Raw genomic sequence first — 5656 nt, 5'->3', positions numbered from 1 at the left:
CACCTCCACCTGGCGGTGGTTATGGGTCCTCCATCCATCTATCCCGCCATCACCGGGCACCTGATCTGCTCTCCCCAGCATCCAGTGGCTCACTAGGGCTACTAAGCTCTTGCTGTAGTTTGCGTAGACTTGCCTTTTCGCTTAAAAAGTGAAAAAGGCCCCATTTTGAAAAATAGAAAGTCTAGATTTGGGAAAGCCGGGTTGTGGTGTAGGTCTTTTTTCTTTTTCCTCCTCTATTTTTGGGTGGGATTGCTTCTTTTGATGTTGTTAAGGTATGCAAGAGCCTTCTGGGACATTTCCGGAGCTCGCTCTCGGTGGCCCAAGCTTCCTGATGTTACGGAGGTGCTGCGGAATACCGCCAGCTGGTGGTTTAGGAATTCCAGGTTGCCTGCTTGCTTTATAGATGAAGAACTTATTAAAATGACCTGGGAGGAAATGTAGCCTCTTAAAGTATTTCAAGACAGGATTCTAATAATTTTTTTGTCATGAAATAGTCCATGGCATGTTCACCTTAGCCTTGATTTCTTTTCTGTACAAAAACGGGTTTAGTTTCCATGACAACCCTGTGGGGGTGTCTTTAATTTGCTGCAGTTCATCTACTGATCTCTTTTTTCCCTCTGCTAAAGACACCAGCCATCTGGGAAAAAACTGCCTTTTTGCCTGTACTAATTCTTTTTTTTTTATAATATATTTTTATTGATTTCAGAAAGGAATGGAGAGGGAGAGAGAGATAGAAACATCAATAATGAGAGACAATCATTGATTGGCTGCCTGCTGCATCCCTCCTACTGGGGATGGAGCTAGCAACCCAGGCATGTGCCCTTGACCAGAATCGAACCTGTGACCCTTCAGTCCGCAGGCCAATGCTCTATCCACTGAGCCAAACGGGCTAGGGCTGTACTAATTCTTTTTGAAATACACGTTATACCAGAAGTATTGTGGCCCTTTATGTTAGAGGTCATTTTGCTGCCCAAAACACAGGCCAAAGTCAATATTGGTATTAACACTCCCTCAACTGTCAGCTCCCTGAGGCATCTGCTCCCCTCACAAACATTCCCTCCTCCCACAACCCAGTGATCACCCCATGCCCACCTGAGGTCTGGTGGTATTAAGAGGAAAGGCAGCAGGTAAAAATATTTTTCATTCCCACATTTGCATGTGAGATTTTTGCTTTTGTATTTCTAGTCTTGTCAAACGGTTGAAATCCAGAGCATTTCTTGGCAATACAAATAATGCTCACAGGGCTTGCCACCTTTACTATTAGTAAACTGGGGACTGTACTCATCATTCTTGCTCGAAATGCCTAAAATGTGTGTACAGTGTTGACCTTCTGAGGTTAAGTGATCAGTGGAACTTGGCCCCTTTGGAGCTATAACTTCAGGATATTATTATTTTATGGCCCCAAGTCATGTCATTGTCTTCAGGCTGCCATAGGCTTTGGCCTCGAGACTTAGAAACAGTGGCAGGGAGTCTTCCCAATGGGTCTCACGTAGTCAGTCGTGGAAGTGACTGTGGTCACTACAAATGCCCAGTGGCCAGGGCCTGGCCAGAAGGAGCAGCCAGAAGAGCCTACATTTACCTAAACCATATTAGTAGTTCTTGTATTTCCAGAGAGCTAAAATGGTTTTTGGATTGCTTTTTACGTCAAAATAGTATAAAAAGGGGTAAATGCAGATGAAAGTAAACCAGGACCAAGGAAAAGAATGGGCCTGGTGCCCGGCCAGTGTGGCTCAGTGGTAGAGCATCGACCTAAGAACCAGGAGGTCACGGTTCGATTCCCAGTGAGGCCATATGCCCAAGTTTCAGGCTCGATCCCCAGTAGGGGGCGTGCAGGAGGCAGCCGATAATTCTCTCATCATTGATATTTCTATCCTTTCCTCTCTGAAATCAATAAAAATATATTTTTAAAAATTAAGAAAAGAATGGGCCTCGTGAGTCACCCTAAGGTGTAGGCCTGTGGTGGTTGTAGTCAAGCCTCACTCTTCCTGTTTGACATAATGGTAAGAGTCATTGTCATTACGTAATTCCTGTCATCAGGAAGGAAGAGAAATACCTGCTTCTCAGGTGAAAGCTTTTTCTAGTGCTAAATTCCATTTTTAAAAAAAAATATATTTTATTGATTTTTTACAGAGAGGAAGGGAGAGGGATAGAGAGTTAGAAACATCAATGAGAGAGAAACATCGACCAGCTGCCTCCTGCACACTCCCCACTGGGGATGTGCCCACAACCAAGGTACATGCCCTTGACCGGAATCAAACCCGGGACCCTTGAGTCCGCAGGCTGACGCTCTATCCACTGAGCCAAACCGGTTAGGGCTAGTGCTAAATTCTAAAAGAAGAATTCACATTGAACTATACATGGTAGACACCAATGATTTAGTGGGCAGTGTACTATATAGTATTTTTTAATATAGTATTTTTATAGCAAATAAATTTCACACTGGTAGCCTAGAATCTTCTAATAAACCCTGAGACAAACCTGCTGAGCACAAGTGTACTGGGGGCCAGGAATAGTATGGACCAGGGGTCTGCTCCATCTAAAGGTAAAGCTTCGTTTAGCAGGGATGGGGAACCTTGTTTTCTGCCAAGGGCCATTTGGGTATTTATCATATCATTCACAGGGCATACAGAAATTATCAGTTTAAAAATTAGCCTGCTTTATGTGGTCAAACAATTAACTCACCCCTAATGCCTTGGCAGGGCCAGACCAAATGATTTTGAGGGCCTTATATGGCCCGACATTCCCACCCCTGATTTAAAGGAATTACTAGGAGGCAAAGTTTTCAGAGAATATCCACAAATACTAGTCTCACTTCTCATAACCAGACTTTTTTAATGAAGATTTTTGTGTTTTTTTAAACCTATTATGATAAAATTTCTGATCTAATGAAAAACTGCAAAAAGTATATAAAAAACCTGCATATTCTTCATCCAATTGTACCGACTATTAACAGTTGCTTTTCATTCTCTGTATTTCTATCTATATTATTATTTTTCTGAACTATTGAGTGTAAAGTACAGGTAACCCCGTGGTTTTATACCAAAATGCTTCAAGATATACTTTCTGAGAACAAGGAACTTATATTAGCATAGACTAACGGTCAGAATCAGAAAGTTTAACATTATCTACTTGTTATCTAATAGGCAGTCTGGGTTCACGGGCATGGCTCCATGTCTGTCTCATGGATCCTCACCTCTCCTTCATCTAGCATCATACATTCTGTTCGGTTATCATCTTGACTTTTTAGTCTCTTGTCGTTTTAGTCTGGTTTAACTGGACCAGTTGCTTAGCCTTTTTCTGTCTTTCAAGACATTGACACTTTTGGGGCCCAGTTCTTAGTGTATCCCATCAGAAGGCTTTTTCTCCCCTCAGTTCTATTGTGATGTAATTGACACAAAACGTTGTGTAAGTTTAAGGTGTATACTATGTTGATTTGATATTGTAAATATATTTGCAAAGTGGTTATCACCATAGTGTTAGCTAACACCTCCATCATGACACATAATTACCATTTGTTTTCTGTGATGAGAGCATTTAAGATCTACTTTCTTAGCAACTTTCAAGTATATAAGACAGTGTCGTTAACTACAATCACTATGCTGTCCATTAGATTTCCAGAACTCATGAGTCTAATCAGAAGGCCTAAAGATAGTGATTTGCCTTGTTCTTGATAGGTTCACTTGGATTATTTGGATACGGTGATGTCCACTGGATTTCTTCACTTTCTGGTTGCTGTTTCCCCTTTGTTGTTAATGTCATTCGTGGAGAGATACCTTGGTTCTTCCTTAAACTTTCACCCACTAGTTTCAATATCCATTGGTGATTCTTGCCCTAAGTCAGTGGTTCTCAACCTTCCTAATGCCGCGACCCTTTAATACAGTTCCTCATGTTGTGGTGACCCCCAACCATAAAATTATTTTCGTTGCTACTTCATCACTGTAATTTTGCTACTGTTATGAATTGTAATGTAAATATCTGATATGCAGGATGTATTTTCATTGTTACAAATTAAACATAATTAAAGCATAGTGATTAATCACAAAAACAATATGTAATTACATATGTGTTTTTCGATGGTCTTAGGTGATCCTGTGAAAGGGTCGTTCGACCCCCAAAGGGATCGCGACCCACAGGTTGAGAACCGCTGCCCTAAGTGATTATTACAGTGATGATTGCAAAATTGTGATTAAAAACACACACACACACACAAAACTCTAGTATTACCTACATTTATTAACATTTTTACTGTAAGGAAGCACTTCATAGCCCCCATTTTCTATTATTTTTAAAAATGATTTTATTGATTATTAGAGAGAGGAAGGAAGAGGGATAGAGAGATAGAAACATCAATGAAAGAATCATTGATCAGCTGCCTCCGGCACGCATCCCTATTGGGGATCCAGTCCGCAATCTGAGCATGTGCCCTGACTGGGAATCAAACTGGTGACCTCTTGGTTCCTGGGTCGATGCTCAATTGCTGAGCCACACGGGCACCCCCATTTATTAAGGTATCATCTGCATGGCTTATTATTTTATTCATAAGGTTATAATCCATTATGTAATTCTTATATATTCAATGGATTATTATCTGTTGTTGCCATTATTTTGTTGCTTAAATTGTTTCAGATTTGGCCAACAGAGACGCATTCAACCTTTTCTGGTTCTTTAGACATGTCCATATATATATGTATTTTGAGCATTTTGCTATTATCAAAAGATTGTGTGATTGCCTGTGCAATGCATACATCTTGTATTTTTTGCTGGAGTATCTCTGGGTTATACCTTCAGAAGTGGTATTTCTGGGTCAAAGAGTAAATGCATAATGTAATGCCTGACAGTGTCAAATCCCACTCAGCAGTGTGCTGCTGGAGCCACCAGCAATGTGTGTACTGTTTTGCAACTATTTTCAAACCATATTATACATCTGTATATGGCAGTAACATAATCTGCTTCATTTTTGATGATTGTGTAACATTTTAGTGAATGATTCTATTTATTTAATATGTCCTCTATTTGATGGCATTTGAGTGTTTCCAGTTTTTTTGTTGTTCTTTTGCTATGGAAATACTGTAGTGACCATTCTTGTGCATATCTTTGTACACATGTAAAAGTGCTTCTGTGAGGTAAATTCCTAGAAACATGCTATTTGGACCTAGGGCATCCTATGTAATAAAAGGGTAATATGCAAATTGACCAAACGGTACCCTAGCCGTTTTGGCTCAGTGGATAGAGCGTCAGCCTGCGGACTGAAAGGTCCCAGGTTCAATTCCAGTCAAGGGCATGTACCTTGGTTGTGGGCACATCCCCAGTAGCTGGTGTGCAGGAGGCAGCTGATCGATGTTTCTCTCTCATCGATGTTTGTAACTCTCTATCTCTCTCCCTTCCTCTCTGTAAAAAATCAATAAAACATATTTAAAAAAATAATAAAAAATAATAAAAATCAAGTGGATAAAAAAACCAAAAAAACAAATTGACCAAACGATGGAACGACTGGTCGCTGACACACACTGACCACCAGGGGGCAGACGCTTAATGCAGGAAGCCAGCTGAAAGCTGGGTGAGCTCAGACAGAAGCCAGCTCAAGGCTGGTGAGTGCAGCGGTGGTGGCAGGATCCTCTCCCGCCTCCATGGCAGTGCTAAGGATGTCTGACTGATG

The 5656-nt window shown here is 40.9% G+C and overlaps 1 protein-coding gene across 21 annotated transcripts in view; it reads left to right on the top strand.

Annotated features, from left to right (window-relative positions):
• ACTR3B (ARP3 actin related protein 3 homolog B) overlaps positions 1 to 5656 on the top strand; it is a 57029-nt gene that overhangs the window by 6978 nt on the left and 44395 nt on the right. The window lies entirely within an intron of this gene.

The sequence above is a fragment of the Myotis lucifugus genome, unplaced genomic scaffold, assembly GCF_000147115.1.
Source record: "Myotis lucifugus unplaced genomic scaffold, Myoluc2.0 scaffold_418, whole genome shotgun sequence".
Classification (NCBI taxonomy): domain Eukaryota; kingdom Metazoa; phylum Chordata; class Mammalia; order Chiroptera; family Vespertilionidae; genus Myotis; species Myotis lucifugus.
The sequence above is the reverse complement of the archived record's forward strand: the minus strand, read 5'-3'. Positions and strand labels throughout refer to the sequence as shown.